This window comes from Apis florea, unplaced genomic scaffold, assembly GCF_048593485.1.
Source record: "Apis florea isolate Af1SG1 unplaced genomic scaffold, ASM4859348v1 contig_32_pilon, whole genome shotgun sequence".
Lineage (NCBI taxonomy): Eukaryota > Metazoa > Arthropoda > Insecta > Hymenoptera > Apidae > Apis > Apis florea.
The window spans coordinates 71,769-99,035 of NW_028256733.1; the positions used below are offsets into that span (position 1 = coordinate 71,769).

The 27,267-nt window shown below is 40.3% G+C and overlaps 1 protein-coding gene and 1 long non-coding RNA gene across 3 annotated transcripts in view; one reads left to right on the plus strand and one right to left on the minus strand.

The window, feature by feature from the left end:
- Window positions 1–27,267, plus strand: part of LOC100866474 (E3 ubiquitin-protein ligase MIB1-like) — a 110,477-nt gene that overhangs the window by 46,604 nt on the left and 36,606 nt on the right. The window lies entirely within an intron of this gene.
- On the minus strand, window positions 21,533–25,621 carry LOC147657083 (uncharacterized). 2 transcript variants are annotated; one of them, XR_015293082.1, is made up of 4 exons: window positions 25,378–25,621; window positions 23,612–23,780; window positions 23,006–23,102; window positions 21,533–21,714 (listed from the first exon to the last, which is right to left on the minus strand). It is a non-coding gene; the product is annotated as an uncharacterized LOC147657083 (long non-coding RNA). The 2 variants fall into 2 exon arrangements; XR_015293081.1 differs by lacking the exon at window positions 21,533–21,714 and having other exon boundaries at window positions 22,446–23,102.

The window sequence follows — 27,267 nt, forward strand, 5'->3', positions numbered from 1 at the left end:
CCGAACGACTATTTCCAACGATTTGGAATAACCAAAAATATTCGATCGAATGAAATTGTCTCGACGAAATTGCAATCTTCGGGAAAATGAAAAAAATCGATCGAATTATAATAATCGTTAAATCCGTCTCCGATTTAAAAAGTTTCAAACTTTAGAGGTAGAGGTGGAAAAAAAAAAAATCACCACGTGATGCTTGATAACGATAACCGCGCAATGATTAAAACGGTGGAAATTATTTAATTAAATTGGTACTCGATCGGGGCGAGATTGCAAGTTTCGAGAAAAATGAAAAATCGATGGTGGGGAACGAATCCGAATCCTGGCAGCGAATTACGAGGCCATTCGATTTACACGGGCGATACGAGCGTTGGCTGCGCCTCGCTGCGACAAAGCCGCGTAAGCGGAACAAACTTATGGCGATTTTAACGCCATCTAATGGCCCTCTGCAGGCCATCCCCGAAACGCGCGAGCGAGAATTTCGGTGCGAAATTTTCCACGAATCGAAACAAATGTGTGTCGGGCACACCCTCGCGTCGCACGTGCGGAGGGGGGGGGAGGGGGGGAGGGAGGTTTATTAGCACCCTGAAATATTACACGCTTATGCCACGGCAATATGCGAACTATAAGTTCCGCGATATTAACCGATTATAACTGATATAAATGTCTAATTGTCCTAATTACACGTTGCGTCCGCCCACCTTGTTTCCCAAAATGCAGTAATATTTGCCGCGCGAAAATATCACGCTGGTATTTTCAAATATCGCTGCAGGAAGTATTATTTCTTTTCTTTTCTTTTCTTTTCTTTTCTTCTTCTCTCGAAACGTTTCGAACGAGGACGAGGAGGAGGAGGAGGAGGAGAAGAAGAAGAAGAAGAAGAAGAAAAGGAGATTCGTGGAAGCGTGACGAGGGCCACGTTACCCCGATCGATTCTGTAAATCAACCGAAATTCCTGGAAATTGAGTTGTAGCACTCGAGGGACGTCGTACGCGCCACCTTACCGCAAACTACCGCCTGCAGGGAGAACGGAGCCGCTTCTCTAGTTATACGTGTATACGTGCATAGCAGACGTCGAGGAAGAAGGCGAGCAGAGGCGAAACGCCGCTTGGGGAGCGAGGCATCGTTGGTATCGTACCAACCCGATTCCGCCCGAACATCTCCGAACACACCTCGCCCCGATTAAACGTCCCGCCAACTTATTTAATGCCGCCGCACTCGGGGACCTTCGACCCGCGATAGTCGATCCGATCAAATTAGGTTAGATCGGGTTACGTATCCCGAAATTAACCGGTCTTCGGAACGAAATTTCATTTTCAGCGAAATGAGAACGTAACGTCGGTGAAATATCCTTTTGAACGTAACCTAACCTCTTCGAACAATCCAAAATTCCGTTAAATGACATTAGTAGAAAAAAAAATGAATATTCGTAACTCTTGATAATTTCAAAATTAAACTGAAGAATAACATAACATCGATGAAATATTCTTTTGAACGTAACCTAACCTCTTCGAACAAATTCCAAAATTTCGTTAAATGATATTAACAGATAAAAAAAGAATATTCGTAACTCTCGATAATTTCAAAATCAAATTGAAGAATATAACATCGATGAAATATCCTTTTGAACGTAACCTAACCTCTTTAAACACCAAGATCCCCGTTAGATGGCATTACTAGAAAGAAAAGAATATTCGTAATTTGCACAATTTCAAAAGAAAATTTATTTTCAGTGAGACTGAAGAATATAATGTTTTGAACGTAACCTAACCTCTTCGAACAAATTCCAAAATTTCGTTAAATGATATTAACAGATAAAAAAAGAATATTCGTAACTCTCGATAATTTGAAAATCAAATTGAAGAATATAACATCGATGAAATACCTTTTTGAATGTAACCTAACCTCTTTGAAGCGATCCAAAATTCCGTTAAATGACACTATTAGAAAGAAAAGAATATTCGTAACTATAACCTAACCTCTTCGAACAGTTCAAGATCCCATTAAATTTACTAGAAAGAAAAGAATATTCGTAGCTCTCGACAATTTCGCACGAAAATTCACTTTCAACGAAATATAACACTATCGAATGTAACCTAACCTCTTCGAACAGTTCAAGATGGCGGTGCTAAGCGAGAAAAGAACGTAATTGGTACAACTCTCTCGATAATTTGGAAGCGGGTGCTTGTCGAAAGGACGCGAGTGGAAAAACACGGGGGATGGAATCTGTTCCATCCTGTGTTGGAAGGCTCACGTACGCAGGTGGCGGCGTTTTCGTGGCATCGTTCCGCGTAATTACGTAATCCGTTTACTCGCGCTGCACGAGCGCCGAATACGAATTCGCCTCCCCATCCATGGCGGCGGCCACCTCGCCGCGAAATAATTGCGCTCGCAATAAATACACTGGCGGCTAATTTTATTCGCCGCGATGCTCGTTCTCCCGCGGTCAGTTATTAGATCGGTATGATGAACGAGCGGCGGAGGGGAAGAAGACTGCTCGAAACCGGCCGAGACTTTGTTCCCCTCGATTCGCGGATAAAATTATCGGATTCCTCCCTCTTTTTCTTTCTTTTCTTTCTTTTTTTTTTTTTTTTTTTCAAAAATCCTTTTCATTCTCGAGATTCCTATCAATCGTCCCATCCTTCATAACTGTAACTTTCTTTGCTCGTATTCAATTTCACCTCTCACAACTAAATCGTGTCGTAAATCCAACCGTTCATCCTCTCTCCTTTATGAAAAATAACGCGAGAACTTGTGTGGCGAGCAAGAATAAAACAGGGGAAGAAAATGAATAAAGGATAAATCGTGTAGTATCCTAATCGAACATACTGAATATATATATACAGATTTAAAAATCAACTTTTCACCTTCTCTCCCTTATATATATAAAACAGCAAGAAAAATAACGCGAGAACTCGTGTGGGGAGCAAGAATAAAACAAGAGAGGAAAAAATGAATAAAGGATAAAGCGATAGATCGGAGGTGATACACGCACACATACATAAGAGAGACGACGGTTCGAACAGTGGAGCATAACGCGCGAGCGATCCAGCGAGCGTAGCAACGCTCCGCTCGTTCATCACGACGATCTAATAACCCTGTTGTACGTGGTGGAGGAGGAGGAGGAGGAGGAGGAGGAGGACGTGGCTTGTACAGTGGCGAGATGGACGGTCCGCTTTGTTGCAGAAATTACGGGATTCCAGCCCTTCCCCCCACCGTCCCCGGGGCCAGATCTCCGGCCGATCTCTGTCACCGGCCTCTTTTGTCCGCCCTTTCCTTTGTCCACGATCGGGAACCACGTCCAACTTCCACTTTCAGCCGGCGAAACGGCCGATATTTGCTCGCCTCGGGAGGGATGCCGAAACGTGGCGGGAACAACCAACCAATCCCACCCTCTCCCTCTTTTGTGGCCCAGGCGCAGTCTTTGCACCCGACTGTCCCGCATCGCCCATCTTTTGTTCGAGGAATCGTTCTCCAAAATGGATACGAGTGATACGCGTTCTACCTCCTCCTCCTCCGTTCCATCCACCAGATATAATTATTAATCGTTTCTCCTGTAATTGTTTCTACGTAATTGTTTATTTCACAGATGCGTCGGTCGATCGTGTTCACGCATATTGATCGAGAATATTATTAATCAACCCCTTCCCGTATTATCATCACGAATCTGACTCGTGATGAAGATTTCGGCCCAAATGTGAATAACACGAGTGGAATTCGTGAACTGAAAATTTTCGCCCAAACGTGAATAACACGAGTGGAACTCGTGAACTGAAGATTTCGACCCAAACGTGAATAGCACGAGTGGAACTCGTGAACTGAAGATTTCGACCCAAACGTGAATAACACGAGTGGAACTCGTGAATTGAAGATTTCGACCCAAACGTGAATAGCACGAGTGGAACTCGTGAACTGAAGATTTCGACCCAAACGTGAATAGCACGAGTGGAATTCGTGAACTGAAAATTTCGACTCAAACATGAATAGCACAAATCTAATTCGTGATGAAGATTTCGGCCCAAATATGAATAGCACGAGTGGAACTCGTGAACTGAAGATTTCGACCCAAACGTGAATAACACGAGTGGAACTCGTGAACTGAAAATTTTGGCCCAAATGTGAATAGCACGAATGGAATTCGTGAACTGAAAATTGGGCCAAACATCACGAGCGAATGGACTCGTAGAATAAATTTTTTCAATCGAGATTTAGCTCTTAGCAATACATAACGAGTGAATGGACTCGTAGAATGAATTTTTTCAATCGAGATTTAGCTCTTGTCAATACGCCACGAGAAAATCACGATTCTTATAATCCACGTTGCAAAGTACCTTTTGGGCCCGAATCTCGTCGAGCTAATGAGAAGGGGTTAACGAATTAAAAAAGGGAGAATCATTTTAGTAAACCTCTTCCACGCGAAACTAAATTTCTCTCGTCATCGTGTGTTTATGATACACGAGCAACGGGAGAGAAAAATTGTATAGTATCCAGTAACTTATACGCGAATCCTCCTTAAAGAATTCGTCGAATTCAACGTCAACCCCCTCCGATATCCTCGAGTTTGTTCTGGAAAAAAAAAAAAAAAGAAAAGGGGAGAAGAGAAAATAGGGAAAGGAGGGAGAAAATTATCCAAAGATCTCTTACCGAAGTCGGTGGACTGTTCGACCTCGAGCTCTCGAGGACGCTGACTGAGCTCTCGCAATCGGATCAGGAGTTGTGCCGCATTGCGGGGTGCACCTCCCTCCCTCCCTCTCTCTCTCTCTCTCTCTCTCTCTCCGTCTTCTTTCCTTTCAGAGATCGTTCCTTGCCACCCTTCCCCGCGAACGTGCATCGACGGGGCAAACGTTCCACGTCCTCTTTCTTCGCCATTCCCTTCGTTACGTCGTCCTTTGGCCCCGTAATTACCGCAAGAATCACGAAAGCCCTTCACGAACGTCCAACGGATGGTCGTTGATATTTCATCGAGAGGAAAAAGAGAACGCGAAAGAAGGACGGATATCTCGAATCGACCGTCAATTTTCCAATTTTTGAAAATAAGTAGGGGGAGTCCAAGCTTTCTAATTGCTTGGATTCGTAACGATTTCTTGGTAACAATTCGCGGCGAAGTTCCGAATGTGCGATGTTTCTGCTCCTCGCGTTTCGAATAATTTCGAATGTTGTTTTTAAAGAAGAAACAAATAAATTTCAAAGGAGGAAACATCTTCTTCGAAGTTGTATAAATGGATGATTTCGAAAATAAAAAGAATCTTTTAAAATAGATAATATCAGTGAGTATATTTACGTGAACTTTCCTTTTAATTCTTCCAGTTGGTCGAGAAAAAAAGGCTCGTCGAACGATTTACTGTATCGTCTAGTATTACGATTTTGATTATTTAGTCAAATAATTTTTTTCTCGCAAGATGTGGCTGTGCTAAAAGTACGATGAAAGGCTTGGTTCTAGAAGATCGGCTGGCACGTCGAGAAAAACGACACGAGAAACGGGAATAAATTATCGCCCGTTTCCGGCCCGAACGAACGAGATAAATCGAGATCCAGCGGCGGGAAATTTAATTCCCCGCCTCGATTTATGCCCGGCCAACCTCTCCCTCGTGGCTGTCATCGGTGGCTTTCCTTTCGAAAGAAGCACTCGCGTGTTTACCGCCAAACTTTGTGAAACACGGCGCGGTTCATTGGCCGCGACACAAATCCTTCTATCTTTTCTTACCGAACCAACGAATTATTAACCCGATCGAGGCACCATTTGATTCGAATATTTATCCACGTTTGATTTTTGTTTCTCTTTGAATGAGTCGCTTCGCGAATAGATTCCCAAGATTCTTTGGATCGTCTTAATCTTATAAAGTAAAGTATAAGGATGACATACTATCGAATTAGATTTAGATTCTTTCAAAATCGAAATTAGATTTGTGAGTTCGATGATGGAAATATTATTTTGATCCGAGCGAAGATGAGTTTTCGATTTTTCGAATTGAACGAAATTACTTTCTATTCGTTAAGAGATTGACGATAGGGGAAAAGGAAAATAGAGGTGCGGTGTAAGAAGATGAGAATAATAGGAATAATAGACGTGAGAGCATCTTGATAATTAAACATAGACTTTCTTTCTTTATAATTCGCGTGTGAAATCATCGGCTAAGAAATTCAACGAACGAGTGCGGAAAATCGTGCGGTAAAAAAGACTTAATTATCCTTCGAGGATTAGAATTTTAAGCTCGTTATTTCGTGTATATATATATATACATATATCATACATACACTCTATGTATTGAGAAGATTTATAGGGAAATCAGAAGTTGAATAATAATAATTTTATCTTTATCTCGTTCATCCGTTCCTTTTTCGTCCACCCTTCATTACTCCCCCGCCTTTTAAGGCGGTTCAAGCGCCCCCCTTCGACAAAAACTCTCTGCGAAACCGCCACGAAAAATCCCATCGATGCGAACGCTTTCAATTTCGATACGATTTGTCTCGAAAAATTACACCTCGAATAAACGGAAATTAAATCTTTCTCTCTGTCAAAAATGTGCTCGAGAAAGATCGTCGCTTCGAACAAAATATCCACGTTCCCCGGAGAAAGATACCCGATAATCGATCGTGCGCGGCATTATTTTGACGAAGATAATTTTCTATACAAAATCGTTCCAACATTAGCAACCGCGATTTAGAAATTCTTCTCCAAATCTCGTTCGAAAACGAGGCGTAAACGCAACGATCGTCTCGTTCGTCTAACATCCGATCCATCGGTTTATTCGTAAACACGAATTGTTCGCACGATGTTGCGACACGGTTGGCCGCCTTTATGCGCGCGTTCCACTTCGCGAAAGAGAGGGATACGTCGTTCACCGGATGTCCTCCACACGGCCAACCATCGTGGAGGCCCATCGCCTTCGTATCCCTTGCGCGCGCGCGCACGCACACACACACACGGGATATATCGAACCCTTATGCATAATGCATTAAGGGATGACGGCAAGTATGGATATATTACTCGCCAGAGGCCAATGTTATTCTCCCTGGCGTCTCACTGGCTAATGTTGATAAGGAAGAGCAACGTGGCCGACCAACAAGGGGGACGGAGATGGAGCAACGTTCATTAAGGCCAGCCCTGTGGATCCCTTCTCTCACTCTCTTACTCTCTCTTTCTCTCTCTTGCTCTTTCCCTCCGTTCTTCCTCCCTGTTATTCCTGGCCGCGAAAAAGGGCGAAACCCTGGCAATCCTGCGAAATCGCAATTACAATTTCCGGTTAGCTAAGGAAACTCGAGTTATTATTCGTTGGAAAATACAAGGAGCTCTTGGAGCTAATTTTTGTCTCTTTCCAGTTTCGAAAATTCGCATTTTCGATTAATGAAATGGAAGAGAAGGGAAAAGAAACTCGAGTTATTATTCGTTGGAAAATACAAGGAGCTCTTGGAGCTCTAATTTTTGTCTCTTTCCAGTTTCGAAAATTCGCATTTTCGATTAATGAAATGGAAGAGAAGGGAAAAGAAACTCGAGTTATTATTCGTTGGAAAATACAAGGAGCTCTTGGAGCTAATTTTTGTCTCTTTCCAGTTTCGAAAATTCGCATTTTCGATTAATGAAATGGAAGAGAAGGGAAAATACACGTATATGTAGAGAGAGAGAAAGATCTGGAAGAATGTATTCGAAAGGAAACTCGAGTTATTATTCGTTGGGCGGAAGATGCGTCTCTTTCCGGTTTCGAAAATTCGCATTTTCGATTAATGAAAGATTGGAAGAGAAGGGAAAATACTCATATATAGAGAGAGAGAAAGAAAAATTTGGAAGAATGTATTCGAAATCACGTTACAATTTCCGGTTAGCTAAGGAAACACGAGTAATTATTCGTTGGACGAAAGATACGTGTCTTTGCAGTTTCGAAAATGAAATGGAAGAGAAGGAGAAATACACGTATACAGAGGGAGAAAGATCTGGAAGAATGTATTCGAAAGGAAACTCGAGTTATTATTCGTTGGGCGGAAGATGCGTCTCTTTCCGGTTTCGAAAATTCGCATTTTCGACCGATGAAATGGAAGAAGAGGAGGTAGAGGCGAGTATTCGAACGGGCGATTTCGAGAGGGAGATTCGAAAGAATTACGGGGACACCTATATCTGTGGGGAGAGGGGGTGTTCTCATTGGAGCATTTTAAAAATACGCGAAATTTTAATCACGGGCGGGGTACGCGTTCGAAAACGTCGGACGTGAAAAAAAAAAGCACAATTTGGCCGACGTAAAAATATAAAAAAGGTGTAGGGCGAGCGGTGGAGGGCCGCCCATTGATAACGAACCAACCAAAAATATGCTTCCGAGCGTTCCTCCCATTCGGTTACAACCGTCTCGATGGGGGCTTCGTCCCTTTTCGTCGGCCGAAAATTGCCCGGGTCCAGGAAATTCATGCCTGGAAAAATCCGATGAAGGTTGAAATGCCTTTGAAATTCCACGCGAATCGATATCCATCCAACTTTCCCATCGATCGCCACTTTTCATCCTTCGACTGTTTTTCTTTTTTTTCTTTTTTTTTTTTTTTTGAAAATGAAACGAGAGAAACAACTTTCGACGATCAATATTTTCTTTCGCTTTCGGGGCGGACGATCGTTGAACGAAGATTGCTGAAAGGATTATATTAGCGGAAAATTATCCGTCGAGATGGATAAGGATGAATCTTTTATCGGGATGCGCTTTCAGCTTTTGCGTTGTCTGACCTATTTCGCTGGCAAACAACTATTTCGGATGGTATGAAAGGTAAAGTTCAGTTGGGAAGGGAAGGATCGAACTGCTAAGAGAGTATATCTCTTAATCGGGTGAATAGAGAGCTCGATTTCAAAAGGCTATTTAGAGAGGGAAAAGTACAAATTTTCGGGAAATGGAGGTTCTTCGCGTTTCGGGATTCGTCCTCTGCCCGGTCGCAACTCGTCGTTAACACTCGCCTGATACTCTTTCTCTTTTCTTTTATTACCCGTCCCTATTACTAGAGAGAGAGAGAGAGAGAGAGAGTAAAACTGGAAACGAAATGGTAGATAAAATGATCTCTATACGGGATAGATTCCATTTACGTCCATATCGATTTTCTTATTAAACCAGTTCCTCTATGTGAAATCTCGGTATCGATGATATATCTATACGACTTCCGAGATATCTTATTTAAAGAAACGATAATTTTTAATCGTTCGCCATAAACCCGATTAAATCGTAATTTAAAATTACGAAAATTTCGAATCACTATAATTCAGAGAACAAAGATTTTCGGTCGACGAATGACAGATCAACGAAAGCGCGAGATCTTGCGCTTTGAAACGCATTCTCGTTCGTCCTGATACGACTTCCGGTTCCCGAGATATCGTCGTTCAAAGAAAAGATAATTTTTAATCGTTCGCCACAAACCCGATTAAATCCTATTAAAATTAGAAAAACTTTGAACCGTCGTAACTCGGAGAATATCGACTTCCGGTCGACGAATGACAGATCAACGGAAGCGCGAAACCTTGCGCTTTGAAACGCATTCTCGTTCGTCCCGATACGACTTCCGGTTCCCGAGATATCGTCGTTCAAAGAAAAGATAATTTTTAATCGTTCGCCACAAACCCGATTAAATCCTATTAAAATTAGAAAAACTTTGAACCGTCGTAACTCGGAGAATATCGACTTCCGGTCGACGAATGACAGATCAACGGAAGCGCGAGATCTTGCGCTTTGAAACGCATTCTCGTTCGTCCCGATACGACTTCCGGTTCCCGAGATATCGTCGTTCAAAGAAAAGATAATTTTTAATCGTTCGCCACAAACCCGATTAAATCCTATTAAAATTAGAAAAAACTTTGAACCGTCGTAACTCGGAGAATATCGACTTCCGGTCGACGAATGACAGATCAACGGAAGCGCGAAACCTTGCGCTTTGAAACGCATTCTCGTTCGTCCCGATACGACTTTCGGTTCCCGAGATATCGTCGTTCAAAGAGAACGGTAATTTTTTAATCGTTTACCGTCCCTGCCCTCGTTGCTTATTCGAATCTCTCGCTCGCACCTCGTCTCACTGACCTATCCTACAGCCCAAACACAAGCGACAGACGCGATTCCTGGAAAAACGTAGCGGTACGCGTTTCCGAGAAAAGTATCTAGGTCACTGGGTTGCGGTCGCCCATTCATAACACACCGGCTTAATCGTTACGAAGCGCTTCAAATTCTTATATCTCGGTAATTAAACGAGATATCGGGACGAATGAAAAAGCGACTTCGAGGGTATGGTTCCCTCTATCCTCTTGCTCGATTTTCACGACAAAATTATTAATATCTTCTCCTCTCTTTTTTCCTTTGCATAACGAAAATCCCAATTTTTATCTACAATCTCCCTATATCTCATTATTACGTATACTTTTCTTTTTTCTTCGATACACGAAAGATGTTTATTTAAATTTCAAATACGCGTCCACCCTAAGATTTATCGTAATTATCGTGGATGATATTTCGTGCCACGATTCTCCACGTTGGAAAAATAGTTTTCTCTCCATATTCCAAGAATAGATTCCAAGGAATCAAGAGATCCAATACATACGTAACACGTGTATATATATATATCCTCCCCTCCCTTCTCCCCGACGGGATACATATCCGGATGAAATTATTCCACAAATCAAACGTAACATCCCCTTCCCCCTCTCCTCCACCGTTCGGCGTAACACGACGTCAATACGTTTCACGGGAACGTTTCTACGACATATTTCACCAAGGATTCCTTTGATCAATAGTTACCCACCCGATCCTCGATCCGCGGCTTACCATCGCAATTTCGCGGATCGCGCAAGATTTACGCTCGTCCGCGTAACTGACATCTCCTCCTCTCCCTCCCTCCCTTTAATAACCGTGTCCGTCTTTATTGCCGTGGCTCCAGTTTACACCATTTGTATCCACGCCCAGCCACTTTGCGATCCGTCCGTAGATCATCGGATAACAGCTGCGAGACGAATATTCGCGAAACAACGCTCGTCGGCACGAAATGAGCACGAAAGGGCGAATGAAATTGATTCGTCGAATTATCGATTCGAAGGAAAGAAGGGAGAATTTTTCGAATCGTATCAATCGTTGCACGATATTAACAAAGGATAAAGCGTGGTGGAATTCGAAGTTAGGGGGAGGGGAAAGTTGGCCGACTCGAGGGAAACTCGAGCCGGGGACAAGATTGAAGTTTCGACTCCCTTCGAGCGAGGAGCCGGATGGGGCTCTAGGATTTCATAGGCGAGGCGGGGAGACCTTGTACCGGCAGACTGTTAACAACCATCAAAGAAACCCCCGCCCCCTGAATAATGAACGAGCTTCCATTTGGTTAAGGAGTTGGCACGGAACTCGATTGCCTTGTATTCCTTGTTAATACCCTCTCGAATAATATCATTGTCTCAATTACGTATATTTACTATATATATTAATCCTCCGTCTTCTCTGTCCCCGTTCGTTTTTATACTCTCGTCTTATTATCATCGCCCACCTTGTTTCGACGCGACATTCAACTTTTATCTTGGAAAATATCGATCAACGTCGTTGCTCGATCGATAACAACTCGATTTCTACTACTTTTCGCTCGACAACAGCCGATATTTTTATAGAAAGAAAAGAAGGGAAAGAGATGCAACCACCTTCTCGTGGCGGATTTATTACGTGTTTCGCGAGGCTTGTGCCGACGAGTCGAAGCGGCACAGCTGTGGACGATAGTTCACGAAAATAATAAAAAAAAGGACGAGTCGTAAACCGTTCAACAATCTTGACATCGAATTCGACGAGAAAGTTCCCTCAACTTTCTTTCGTGTGTAAACGCCTCCCTCCCTTTTCGCGAATAGCGAATTCGTGGACATCGATTCTTCTTACTTCGATGAAATTTTCGCCTGAATATCTTACCCCTTTTCTCGCACATCGCTAATTCAAAATTATAGATTATATGCAAGTTCTCCTTCTCCTTCTCTTTTCTACGATCGCAACTTTTGAACGTATCGAAAGAGAATAAGTTCTTTCGTTTTTGAGAAGAGTCGCGACGTTTGCAGTTCGCGACGCAACGATTTCGAGCGAAATATATATAAAAAAATTTCTTTATTTCTCGTAATACGCGCGTAGATATTGATTCATAGTTTAATTTATATTATTGTAAATATAATTTTTACGCGCGAGGATCGTCAAACGACAAAGGCTTCTTTCCGCGGTGAACAGCAAGTGGAACGAGACGATCGCGCGTCGGCCAAGTAGAATTGGACAGAATCAGAGAAGGATCGAGGTGTTGGATGGATATATTTCGAGTTTTACGAGGAGACGCGTAATCGACCACGACTCCTTTTTCATTCCACGCGTAAAACGTTTCCATTTGCAATCTCGCCGGAATCGGATGGAAGAAGGCCAGGTGGCTACGTACGCGAGCTTCTTCCTCTTCTTTTTTTTTTTTTCCTTCGAAAAGTCAACGCGGAGATGCGTTTGCCAATTCTAATGGATCCTCTCCGCTTCTTCTTCCAAAACGTGGGATGGAAAATGCTTAAAGTCCATTACGAACTCGTGCAAAATTTTATAGAAGTTGGGATCGGTTCGAAGATTTAATATCTCATCGATATCTTAACGTCGGATCTCGATGAGGATGAGATTTTAAAGGATTGAAAATTGATCGGTTTGCGGGATGTTTTAAACATTTACATTATCAATTTTATCATTGACGTAATGATATTTCTCTTTTAATTAAAAAAAGAACACCGATCCGAATAAATAAAAAAGGAAAATAGAATCGATAATAATTTTAATTCGTTCAAAATGTGCGTGTATATAGTAATTCAAAAATATCGAAATTCTCACAAAGAGAATTCTCTCGAAGAGAAGCAATTTCAAATCCCGATGTTGTGAATCCATAGAAAAAAAAAGAGGGAGGAGGGCGAGAATCATCCACGTTAAGAACACGTTTCATCATCGATGAAAAACATTCCAAAAACCGCTATTACCTCAAAAAATTTTTCCATCGACAATTATTTCCAACCAGAATCCTTCTCTCGATCATCAATTAACTCGCTTTTCTTCACTTGGCCGACCGTAGCCGCCGCGGTTATTCCACTCGTCCGACTCACAACCGATCCCTAATTGTCGCTCCGCGACCACCTTATTCTACTTATCCTCCCTCCCTCCCTCTCTCTCTCTCTCTCCGTTTCTTCGTTCTTGCACGATCCCCTAAATTTCGGGCGCGAAATTGCCGGCCGCGCGCACGGCAGACAAATGGCGTTCTTACAAAAACTCGGTGGTTCCACGCCGCTGCCGGCTGCCGGGCCATTACGATTTAAATTAGTTTCCTCGCGGTCTGGGGAAGGAGGAGGAGGAGACGAAAGGATGATAATGGAGGGAGGAGAATAAAAGGAGGGAGGAAAAAGGCAGGAGGCACGGCCAAAACGTATTCAAAAGATCTTTTTCGCTGGATCGTGGATATCAATTGGTAGATATATATGTATATTTATCGAGTCAAGTAGAATAATAATAAGGCTTTTAATAATTTCGTTTCTCGCGCGAAGTTTCTAGCAGATCGCAGAGTAAAAAGAGAGTTTATGAGAGAGTTGGAAACGATACTTGTGTGGAAAAGCTTTTGCTTTGTCGTTTGGAAGTATTTCGTTAGAAATGGAAATTTGATCCTCTTGTGTACTTTTGCTCCGCCGCGTTTGTCTTGCGAGTATTTCGTTAGGAATGGAAATTTGATCCTCTTGAGTGTCGATGGATGTTTGGATTTCTTCTTTTTAACGCAGTTGGAAACAATACTTTTATTTCGTCGTTGAAATTATTTCGTTAGGAATGGAAATTTGATCCTCTTGAGTGTCGATGGATGTTTGGATTTCTTCTTTTTAACGCAGTTGGAAACAATACTTTTGCTTCGTTTGAAACTATTTCGTTAGGAATGAAAATTTGATCTTTTTGAGTGTCGATGGATGTTTGGATTTCTTCTTTTTAACGCAGTTGGAAACAATACTTTTATTTCGTCGTTGAAATTATTTCGTTAGGAATGGAAATTTGATCTTTTTGAGTGTCGATGGATGTTTGGATTTCTTCTTTTTAACGCAGTTGGAAACAATACTTTTGCTTCATTGAAAGTCGTTTGAAACTATTTCGTTAGGAATGGAAATTTGATCCTCTTGAGTGTCGATGGATGTTTGGATTTCTTCTTTTTAACGCAGTTGAAAACAATACTTTTGCTTCATTGAAAGTCGTTTGGAAGTATTTCGTTAGGAATGGAAATTTGATCCTCTTGAGTGTCGATGGATGTTTGGATTTCTTCTTTTTAACGCAGTTGGAAACAATACTTTTGCTTCGTTTGAAAGTATTTCGTTAGGAATGGAAATTTGATCCTCTTGAGTGTCGATGGATGTTTGGATTTCTTCTTTTTAACGCAGTTGGAAACAATACTTTTGCTTCGTTTGAAACTATTTCGTTAGGAATGAAAATTTGATCTTTTTGACTGTCGATGGATGTTTCTTCTTTTTAACGCAGTTGGAAACAATACTTTTGCTTCGTTTGAAACTATTTCGTTAGGAATGGAAATTTGATCTTCTTGAGTGTCGATGGATGTTTGGATTTCTTCTTTTTAACGCAGTTGAAAACAATACTTTTGCTTCATTGAAAGTCGTTTGAAAGTATTTCGTTAGGAATGGAAATTTGATCCTCTTGTGCGTCGATGGATATTTTTCATTCTCTCTTTTGGCGTGCAAAAGATGTTATCCTCGAACGAGTTATCGTAATAATCAACACGAAGAATTTAAATAAACGTATCGTCATAAATAATAACGATCTAAAATCCGAACGATCTGAAAATTTGTTATTACTGAGATCCGTACCGATATACGTACCGAACTTGTCTTAAGCTTATCAAAAAAGTCTGAATTGTCTTTAAATTATAACGAGGGGTGAAGAGAGATGGCAAAGGAAAGAGAAGAGAAAGAAAGAAAGAAAGGGAAAAAAAAACAAAGCGTTGTAATAACGATTCTATTCCGTAACACAGCCGGGGAAAAATTACAAGAAAATATACCTTTTCCTCGCGGCTCGCAAGAATTCGAAGCTTAAGTTGGCCTCCGGCAAAGAGCAACGGGCATCGAACAAGGAAGATGAAAGAGGGGGAGGGGAAAGAAGAAACCTCGAAAGCTTTTTCAAAGGGGAGATCCGAGAAGAAGAAAGTTCCCTCTTCGAACGTGTCTCTATAAAGCCACGAACCGTGGCCCTAAAAAAAGGGGGGGGGGAGGAAGGGGCAGGAGGAGGAGGAAAAAAAGGAAAGAAAAAAAAAAAAAAAAGAAGAAAAAGAAAAGGTCCTGCCATCCAGATAAAGGCGAGATCAAGATCCGAGGGCAAGAAGAAAAGCCAATTTAAGTCGTGATAGGACGCTTGTCCGGACGAGTTTTCCCCTCGAACCCCTTCTTTTCGAAAAACGATTCCTCGCGGATCTTGGATAGAAAACCGTTCATCAGCTTCCAATTAACACTTGGAGGTTGGAAACCTGGTAAATGGTCGTGCAGGTAAATAGTCTAATTATCGTGGATCTTTTGCAAATGGAATTGTTGTCCTTGAAAACTTTGAAAGATTCGTCTGTTTTTCAAATTTCACTCTTTCCCGAATTACAAAATTTTGGAGATCGGATTCGAAAAATACTACGCGCTTTTACGAAGAGGCTGATCTTCGAGACCCGAATCTCTCCACGTCCACGTTTCTTCTTTTTTCTCTGGGTCGAGATCGGCGGCGAGCAGGTTGAAAATTCCGCGAATGGCCAACCCTGGCAACTTGAGCGTTTAGTCACGTTTAACAGACGTGATTTAAAAGTTTTTGACGCAGCGACAACGAGGGGGAAGTGGGGTAATTCCGTTCCATCCCTCAAATGTGACCGACTTGGGCGTCGCGAAAATCGGTTGAAAAATTCGCCAACATAACTTTCCATCCCTTGGAAGAAGGGACATTTTTAATATTTTCTCGACACAAAAGGATTGGTAAAAAGTTCCTTTAATCCTTTAATAGATCGTTATTTTTTCAAATTTTCCTTTTTTTTTTTTTTTCTTAGATCTCATTGTGAAGCTTGCGTTGTCAAAATATATTTTGGAGAAACAGGATGTTCAACAAATTTCGGGAGAAATATTCGATAATCTAAACGTTTCTATTAATTGAAACGTGAGTCAGGACAGTGTGATAAAATTATTGAAACGGAACAACCGATCCACAGTCGAGCATAGTCGATTACACGTTTTGTTTTCTCCACGATGCACGACTTTCGATCGCGTTGTTGTTTCGAAAAAAAGAAAAAAAGAAAAATCGGATTCGCCGATTAATCCGCGACGGTTTCCTTCGCGATAGAAGACTCTTGATAAACACGCTTGAAAGATGTATTGTCTTTCTCGTTTAAAAATCTAGAAATTCGAAGAATATTTAAGTGGAAATAATTTACTTAGAAGCCAACCAAGCCGTGTGAAACTAACGTGAAAGATTTTAAGAATAAGAAGCAAGAAGGATGTTATAAGATATTGTAAGATATATCCGTGTTATATACCGCGTATTTGGATTAAGAAAGGAATATTCCTAGGCGAAATCAATTTCCCCGTCGACCTAATTCCTAGGCATTACGATACGGATTGATTTATGGGATTAAAAATCGTGGGTGCGATAGAGTGAGAGGCTAGGAAAGTCATTGAGAATGATCAATGACGAACGCTTCCCAGTCGGACAAAAACCGTTCATAATTCATCGCTGATCAATTATATTTGTCCAACGAATCCGTGCGTTTCCCTTCGGTGTATTTTTTAATACATCCTCGCAGTGATTGCAATTTATCTCCGTATCAATATCGATTCTCGCATCGTAGAGATATAGTATAACGCGAAGAATAACAGGATCGATTTAAAACGATTGAAATAATGATGCTGTTTAATTTTTAATTTTCCGTTTAATTTTTCCGATAATCGGTCGAAATTCCTTTGGAATCCTCGATTGAATCCAGCTAATTGAAAAGATTTTCAACCTGGAGTAATCTAGGTTAAGTTAGGTTAAGTAAACGCTTGAAATTTTCCAATTGTACCTACTTAATTACTTAATTCGAAAGAAACTTTTCCCTAATTGGGAAAATAGGTTGGATAAAGCTAGAATATATATGCTAGAAATTCTTTAGAAAGCTCTCTAAATAAATATCCAATTAAAAAGACCTTTGTCCAATCGAGGATTACCCGTGATAAGCAGCTGTGACAAAAATTGAAAAATTTCCAAGTTCCTTAGAATCCTATTTCTTCACCATCGAATACCCGTTCAAAAATATCGCGATCGTAAATAATAAGCAATTAGATAAGTTGGAAATGGGATAAATTCGTAGGTTGCTCGTTTGTCTAATTGCTCGTCAAACTAATGAATGGAAGATTCAATCGATTCGCCCGTGTAAATCAAACGGTAAGATAATTTCGTAGCGTGGGTTGGCTGGCTGTTGGAACGAGAGTTGCAGCGGTGGCGCCGCTTAGTTGCGAGGCCGCAAGCTGATTATCTCCTCGCTTCGCTTAAGATTGATACCCGTCGTCGTCTGTACGCTTGTCCTCCGCACCTGCAAAACTGAACACAGCCGTCCAAAAGCGCATTAGCTGGAATAGCGGGATAGATTGGATAGATCGGTCGGCGAGTCGACGGTCGATCAGTCGATTGCACCCGCGAAATTCGGCTCCAGCCATCACTGGAACTTCCGCATGTGTTGCGAATTAACGTGGCTACTCTTGCAAACCGGATCGCATCCTATGGACGATCAATAATTTCATTTGGAACGGCTCGTCTCGGCTTGTTCGTCAACCCGATTCGTCAACTGTTTTTGAATATCGTTCTATTTTTTTTTTCTTCTTTCTTCTTTTCTTTTCTTTTTTTCTTTCAAAATTCGAACATTAACTATCGTGGATGAATTTATTTCTACCATTTCTTCTTCTCCTCTTTCTTCGTTACTTCGTTTTCTCTTTCTTGTTTCTTCTTCGGTGTTATTCTCGTCGCACGCTCTCCTTCGTCATCCATCTTTTCTTCCGCTGACTTTATCGTTTCTTCTCTTTTATTATAATTTATATTTTTTTCTCATTCTTCTCCATCGTATCTTTTCTAATCATTCTTCCGCTTTTCTCTCCTTTGTCACCTTTTTCTTCATTCTCCATCTTCTTTTGTCATTTCTTCCCCCATCACTCTTCTCGTCATTTTCCTCTCTCGTCCTTGCTTTGTCCATTCTTATCTACTCTTCATTTTCTTCTTTCACATTCTCCTTTCTAATCTCTTCTTCTTTCCCCTTCTTCCCTTTACTATTCTCCTCTTCCTCTCTTCGACATCCTCATTCTCCACTCATCATTTTACCATTCTTCTTCTTTATATTGTTATCTTTTATCGTCTTCCGCTTCTTTCCTTACAATCATTCTTTTCCATCATTATTCCCCCTCTTTCCTCCTCATAATTTTCTTTCTTCTTCTTTATTAATTCCTCTTCACATTTATCGATTTCTTCTCTTTTCTTTCGTTTTTTCACTATTTCTTCGTTATTCCTCTGCTTCTCCTTATCCTTCTTCTTCTGCTTCATTCTGCATCTCCTTCTGTTTCTGCTTTCTTTTCCTCTCCCCTTAACATCCTCCTTATTTTCTTTGTCATTCTTCTCTTTTCACCTTGTTTCTTCTTCTTCTTCACTTTCGATAACAAATTTTATTTTTAAATACACCCTAAACAACAATATTCCCTCTTTTTATATTACTTCTTTGTACAATCTTTCGACATGCTTGAATAATCAAAAAAATTCGGCAACAATTCGTGTCTCGTATCGAACAAAAAACGGAAAAAATGAAATTAGAAAATAAACGTTTCGGGGACGAACTGATTAAATTCCTTTTCTCAATTACTGGAACGGTAGTGGCTTGACCAGAATTCACGATAAGTTCGCTAAATAAAAGGAAGGCACAGTTTGGCGTGTTAGGGAAGGCAGTCATGGTGAAGCATTTCGAATGTTCACTCGTGCACGGTTGATTTGCAAAGCTAGCCTACCTTGCAATTGCCGCTTCGCTGTGTGTCTCGGCATCTCGCGTCATTGCCTGCCAATTCGATTGGACCAGTAATTTTAATGTGTCGTGGGCCACGCATCAATAATGACGTAGCGTGCACGTGAGATCAATTAAATCAATTAGCGGGGCAAACGCGAACTCGGAATGGATCTTCATCCGTGCGTGGTGGATGGCGATCACTCCGGTGGTGAAAAAAGAAGGCGAAACAAAGAATAAATAAATTTTATTCTGAAACGAGATAAATCAATTTACGTGTCAGTTTTTATATGTAATTCTATCGAGCTAAAAAATAAATATAATCGTAAACAAACTTTTTATTCTTCCTTCGCGCAAGAAAATTTATTCCAATTATATATTTAATATCTATTTATATTCGATAGATTTGCTACGAAATTCGCTCGAATTAAGAGAATCGCGGTCGAGTTACGTCGAGTTATCTTATCCGATTTAACGAATCAACCCTTTCAAGACTTTGTTTTTCCAAAATACATTCGATTTCCCTCGACCACCGCTAATTTCCAGCAACCTGGCGAACGTGTACCGAGAATTCTCGATGACTCGATGTACGATTCGTAGGAGTGGCAGTGTGCTTACCAAGCACTTGGACAACGTCCTTCAACAAATGCAAGCCCTACGAAGAGCCAGGTAGTTTCTCTACCTGGAATATGCAATTCTCGAGGTATCTGCCAGTTTTCCTTCGAAAATCAAATTTCCTCGTTAGTCAATTTTGCCTGATTTTGCGAAAGGGAAAAAGGCCAAAAATTATGGACAAATTTTGAGAAATAACAATTTAAAATATTCTTCGAACCATCCTATCCTTGTTTCTTTATATATATATTTTAATAATTTCAGAATGGAAGAGAATTTTTATATAAGGAATAATTAATTACATTAATCACGTCTCTTTTTTTTTCTTTGTTACAGGTATGTGACTGTTTCTCTGTCGAATGCTCGTTCCTCTTCGGGTGAGTAAATCGTTAATTTCGAAATAGAACGTTATTAATTTTAGAATTGTGAAAAATTTACACATTTTCTTTTTTTTTATAAATCGATTATTTATCGGCCCAAAATTATTTTCAACGCCAACCATCCAATTCCAATCTCAATCCCTCTCGTTTCTCTTCGATGAAAGAGATAAAAAAAAAAATACGTCGAAAACAAAAGCTCCACACCATCTCCTTTCTTTCGTTCTTCTCTTCAAACCGAATCGAAATAATTCAACGTTCGACCAACTATCTCGTCCAAGACGTTGTTATTACTCGCGCATAAGGGGTGATATTCTTCGTAAGGTCGGATTCAATGCTCGGCTCGATTTAATGCCCCCATAAAACGATCGTGGATATGGATTCTTCCGCCGAATTTCGCGGGAGAACGATGTCGTCACCGCCAGGATAAAAGCTCCTCTTCATTGTTCCGCTCCTACAGGGTGGAGATCAAATACTTCACCTGGCGACGTCTTTATCTCCATTCGATCATTTCTTCTTTCTTTCTTTCTTTCTTTCTTTCTTTCTCCCCCCCCCCCCTCTCCTCATTGGCTCATAAATGGACCACGACGAAATCATAAATGGGCTAGCTCTCTAAACCTGGGCCCCGCGAGCAAATATTTGACTCGATTTCGAGCGCTTTTTCATCCTGTTTCTTCTTTTCGATTAATCGCGAAAAAATTGAAGAATCCGCGAGATTATTCGAGAGACGAAGAAGAGGAGCTTGATTAATTTATTCGATCTCGGGATTCAATTGTTTCGAGAATTCAAATTAAAGGAAAACGAGGGATAGGATGACGAGGATATCGAAGATCCTGCCTTCGAAATCGTCGAATATTAAAAGTTAAAAAAAAAGAAATCGCAGAAAAATGCAAAAGAGTAATAATAATAATAACAAAAGCCATCCACGCGTGGTTGATCGACACGTTCACGTTTCGATAACACGTTTCAAATCCAATGATATCCGCGAGGGGGATCAGAAATTCGACGATAAGAAGAGAGGGCGGCAACAAAGGGAAAAAGAGAAGTTTTCGAAAGAAATCGTCCTCTAAGCTCGCCTTAAGAGAGAAAGAAAGAGAGAAGCAATCAAGAGCCGCGTATAATCCAAAGTTTGGTAGACGAGGAGAGCAGCAGGTATGGACGGATAGAACGAGAGAGAGGCTCGGCCGCATAAACCGGATGTCCCGAGCTTCCCCGGGCGGCGTAATATCGTAAAGCCGATTTCGGTGGAGAATGGGGCGGTGGTGGCCCTCTTACACACCCTTTCCACCGCCCTACGTTTCTACGCTGTATTCTGTGTGTGGGTGGAATAAATTTCGCGGCAACAATTCGACGATCCCGGCTCGAATCCGCGTGCACGCGTGGACCCAAACGATCCCACCTTTATCGGGGGAGAGAGAGAGAGAGAGAGATCCGAAGCCTGATGGATTCGGCCCCACTCGTGCCCCAAATCTATTCCGTTTTATTGCCTTTCTGATACATAAATTTTTATTCAATTTGATTTGCCGCCATTGCTATGGTGAAAGATGCACCTTCTTCTCCTCTTCCCTTTCTTCTTTCCTTTTCGTGCACGGATCTTCGAATGGATCTTTCTTTCTTTTGCAACGTCACGATTATTTTTTCGTAAAGAGAGGAGAGTCTGTTTCTTCTTCTTCTTCTTCTTCTTTTTTTTTTAGTAGCGAGATCTTTGGGGGAGGGTGTTGAGTAGCTTCATCTGCAAAGTGATAATTTTACGAGGTTTATTTTTCTCGTTTTGGGAGTTTCGTTGAGAGTCGAAAGAAAATGAAACTAGGATGAAAACTTAAGAAATTTTTAGGAGATCTGCGTACTATCCATTGTAATATTTATTAATATTTATATATATCTTGATAATGAACTTAGGATAACTTAGTGACCGTTACAAATTTTTTCTTCTTGCTTTCTATCCGTATCTTCAGAACAATGAGAAGTGTTCCAACGGTGTTTTATTCGCGATTGGGAAAAGATAATTAATATAAGTGTAAATAGGAGGTGATTAGAAGTTAATTAGACGCACCAACGTTTCCAAATCTGTGCAAGGTTCGAATCGAGCAGTTCGTAGAAACTCGTTAAATGGCGACTCGTATTCAAATAACTGATACGAGAACTAATATTGGCGGGAATAAGTTCTCTGATGGGCAATTACGAAACTCCTACGATCCGATGCATAATATACACTCTGTACACATCCGAAATCGCGAAAGCGTGAAAACCGCTTCAATTATTCGAATTTTGGGAAAATTGACGAGATCCTCTCGTACACGCAAAAGTGCATTATTGCACTATTTTATAATCGATTTCGTCTCGAAATTCGATATTTCAAAAATTTCGAGACGCAATTTCGAATATATTCCGGTGGAATTTTGAACGAGATATCTTTCGATTGTGAGGCGGCAATCTAATGATTAAATTATTGTAAATTAAGCATTTGGAAAATTTCATTAATTTTATTACGTAGATTCACTTATATCGTATTATTATTATATTAAATTAATCGATCCCTTGTCTTGCAACGATTTTAAAAATTTGAAGAAATTTTGTGGATTCAATCTCTGCACAAAATTTCGCGTGGAATTTTTTGAACGAGATCTAATCTAATGATTATTAGATTGTTGCAAATTAATTTAGCAATTCGTCAAATTAATTAAGTAATAATACACTACTAATAATATACATTGAATTATGATGACGAATAAACCTGCGAGATCGCGAGCAACTCTAACCCGTCACTCTGAATCCGACGAAAAATCGTTTTCTTTCTCTATCAAATTAAAATTAATATTTCCCTCGAGTTCCCACTAGTTAAGCCCATTGAAAATTTCGTCCTCCCTCCAATCCAGACGCGAGAACCCTCGCGATAGATCGAGGATTTGGACGGATGCCCACGTAAAAATTCGTCGCGGAAATTTCGCTCTCTCGATTTTCACTGGCCTCCCTCTGCTCGGTGTTTATCGGTTCCCGTATGTAGCTCACGAAACAGCCCTTACTTCTTGCACCCCTGCCCAAGAACGCCACCACCCTACGGCCCTGACGCGACGCACGTGACCCGTGGATAGCGATGGGACCGATCGTACACTCGTGTGCCTGTAACCAAACAAGCCGTATACTTAATAATCCGATCGATACGATGATTTATATCGCACAATTTGCGATATTAAATCCAATTCAAATCTCTTGTTTGTCCATTGTTGATAAATGCTTTGCCAATGATTTTTATTATTTTTTTTTTTTTTCCTTCTGAGAGATAAATGCGAAATCTTGTGATTTCGTTTCGATCTTGGATCATTTTTTTTTTTCCTTTTTATTTAATAATTTTAAATACGATTTGTAAATGCAAATTTTAAAATAATTTCAATAATTTATCTTGGTGAATTGTTACAAGTGTGGGATTTCGTAATATTTTTTCACGCACTTTTTGAAATTTTCGAAATTCTATTCCTTACAATTTATTAGTTATTCCACGACTCAACAATTGTCGGCTTCCATTGCTAGCCCTGTGCAGGAGGACACTTGCAGGAGAGGGGGAAAAGGAGGATGCGCAGAGCGGAAGGGCGGAAGACGATAGAGAAGCACGTGACACACATATTGCCTACCTTTCGAGAATCTCCAGCCAAAAGTTTTCTTCTTCTTCTTCTTCTTCTCCCTCTCCTTCTTTATTCGTCGCGACCGGAATGATAGGGGGAAAAAATCTAATCTTTAGCCAGATTAAATCTCTAATTCGCGCCTGGTTCTGATCGAGAAGATCCTTCACGATGATAAAACCTGTTTCACGAAAAGAATCAGTATGATATTCGGTGTTCTAGCGAAGAGAGAGAAAAACTACGAAATATCGCAGTGTGGCAAATGCATGACAACGAAGAAGCAAAGGATTCGTGTGGAAAACGAGCGAATCTTTAATTTATAATTAATTTTCTACGATAAATTTAAATTTTGTTCAACAAAATATCGAAAAAAATCGAAATGAAATCTCCAAACTTGAATAATTCAAAATTGAACTTGTCTAATTATTTCTAATTATTAAATATTCCATAAAAATACGATTTTTTTCGATTAATTTCTTTTTTTTTTTTTTTTTAAGATCCAAATTGTGACAAATGCATCTGTCCCTCTCTCTCTCTCTCTCTCTTTCTCTCTCCCTCTCCAAGGACCCCTTAATTTCTAATTCGACAAATTTCTACTTCGTTTTTCCTGATAATTTTATAACGTTGCAGGCGTTAAACGGATAAAACGGATTTGCTTTCACCCCACCGCAAATTCGGGAATCCAGTTACATTTATTTGTGTTTAATTAATGTTGCCTGGTTGCGTTGTCGTAAAAGCGGCACCCGTTGCCCGATCCCGTGCATAGTGGAATTACCAACTTTCCAGAATTTGATAATCTGATATTCTAATTTAAGCTCGAACATAAATTTCGCGATACAGCGCGCGTGTAATGAAATTCGGCCGAAAATAGGGAGGCGCCTAACACCGCGAAACGATTCCGCCAAAATTATTTTCGAGAAAGTTTCGTTTCCTTATCCCTTTGTTTCCTCTGGATTTGTCTCCTCTCTGGATGCGTGTCGCGTCTATTTTTACTTTTGGGAGATCAAATTAACCTCGAGAGACTCGGAGATCGATCTTCACAATTCGTATTCACGCGATCTTTTACGAGAAAGAATAAATTCGAATAAAAATTGATCGCGACCAGGTAATTTCGTTCGTCCTCCTCTTTCTTTCGATTCGTTTTTTCGGGTATAGCGATAGGCAAACTGACGTTAAACAACTATAACTTAACTTCAAAGTCGATTGGAACTAACGTTAAAGTCGGGTGTAGCGGAAAATAACGTGTTCGGTAAAGTATTTCTGAAAGCAGGGTCGAGGAGAATCGTCCTATTAGGAAACTCTCGGATAAAGCGCGACGAACTGTATTTCAATAATCGACTATCAGAAACGTCGATATTGGCCGAAACCACCGACATCTGCTGCTACTGCGAAATTGTGCACTCGATTCCATCTCGTATAATGACACACGCGGTTAAATAGTTTCATTGATATTCGAAATAACGATGCATCCGATATTCGAAATTTTTGTCGAATTTTCTGATTGCACGAACGATAAACGAAACGTGTTTTCCATCCATTTTATTTATATTCCTCTGATTTTGTCCTAACAGGATTTAATTCTCTTTATTATTCTCTTCGAATATTTGTAATTAATACGCGGTCTGATACGCGAATTAAATAATTGAGATTTAAGAAAAATTTAGAATCTAATGTAGACACGTGAGAGATAAATAATATCGAAGAATTTTGAATACCAGTTCAAATGATGATTTATAAAAGGATAAAGAAAGATATTACGATACTTTTCATTTACGTACTTTTGTATTCGATCACGTTGAATCGTTGCCACCTAACCTCTAAAAATCAGAAAGTTCTTCGTTCTTCTCGATGCAGCGATATTCCATCCGATTGTTATCTTATACATTTCACGTTGTAAAAAAAATAATTGCTTCAACGTTGGCACGAAATATTTGCCGAATAACGAAACACTTTCGCACTTTTGTAAAATTGAACGCGCAATACGAAACACGTGACAACCACTCGAAAAGTCGAATAGAGACTGTAGAACGATAATACGCAATAAGGAGGTGTGACCTCCTTATGGTGGAAGGGGAAAACAAAAGCGCGTGTATTTCTCGAAACGAATTAAAGTGTGTTTATATCGTGTAACGTTTAGACGATATGTTTATATTTTCGTACCGATACGTTCCACACATTAATACGATACATATGTTTCCAATACAGAGCGTTCGATACGAAGAAAATTTATCTCGCAAACGACAATATTTTATCACTCTCCTGATACCTTCGAAAATTTTTACCCTAAACAAATTCAACAAATTTAACAAATTTGCAGAACGATATCTTCGATCGAAATTCTTCCTTCTATTTTACAAATTCAATAAAAAAAAACTTACAATTTATGCATATACACGAAATATTAAAAAATGAACATTTTTACGCTAACGAAAATAACAATCGAAATTCTTCACATATTTTATAAATTCTAAGAATCTATGATGTTACGAACAAACGTACGGGTGTTCACAAAATATTGAAAGAAAAAAAAAACAAATTTCCGTAAATACTTGAAAAAGCATCACCTACACGTACATATCCTAAAACTGGTCCAACGGCCCGATTTCCAGCGCGGCAAAGTTGTCGATCTCATCGGGATCGATCGGGCAAATAGCGGTTTCCGGTTGGAGTGGAAAGCTCGAAGGTGGAATAGAATTTCTCGCGGCCGGCCATCACGTAACACGATCCATTTCGAGTCGTGGGGTCACGATGCGATTATGCATAAATGCTTATGCATATATGCATCAGAGAAGACGCGTATCGGGTCGACAGGTGCGAGGCGGCACGGATTTTCCGATCCTCCACTTCCGCCCTCGAAAATCGCCAAAGCGAAGAACGATCCGCGCGAAGCTAACAAACTGTGGAGCGAGAAATTTTCGTGGATCGGAGAGAGAGAGAGAGAGAGAGAGAGGGATGGTATAAAGAGGAATATGGAGTACGAAGATGGCGCGGTGCCAACGAGTTCTCCATGCCTTTTCCGTTCCCCATTTCGATGATCGGTGTATATTGGAGAGCGTTTGATGTTTGAGAATTTTCACCGGATTCAATTATTTGTTTGTCGCTCGATTTTCATCGTCGAGCTTGTCCAAGTATCGTTTCGACTCTTTTTTTTTTATTAATCATTACATTCTTCTTACCTTATCGTTGTCGATGATCTTGTGGAAAGGGAGGGAGGGAGGGTGATTGAAAGAAAAATTGATAGGAAATTTTTTTCGAACGAGAATAACGAAAAAAAAAAAAATAAATAAATAAAAAGAGTGAGAAGAATCGAACGATTAATCGAATATTTCGGATTTAAAGCGAAATCCAATAGTTCGTCGGGTCGAGGATGGCGGAAACGTTGTAAAATGGAAACGATAAATCCGAAAGGTTTTAATTAATAGCAATTAAAAGCGGAAGTTATTTATTTATTTATTTATTTTTTTTTTATCTTTTCGCGATTGAAAAATATATCGCGAGAAATGACGGTGCACGCGTGAAGATTAAAAGAAAAGGAGGGAAGGGGAAAGTGTCTAATTACAGGGTGCAGCACGTGTTAAATACGTTGCCTCTTACGGGCAACGTTCAAATAACGCTAAGAAGAGTAATTATCATAAATTTATGCGGTTACGTATTAAAATTAGGTATTC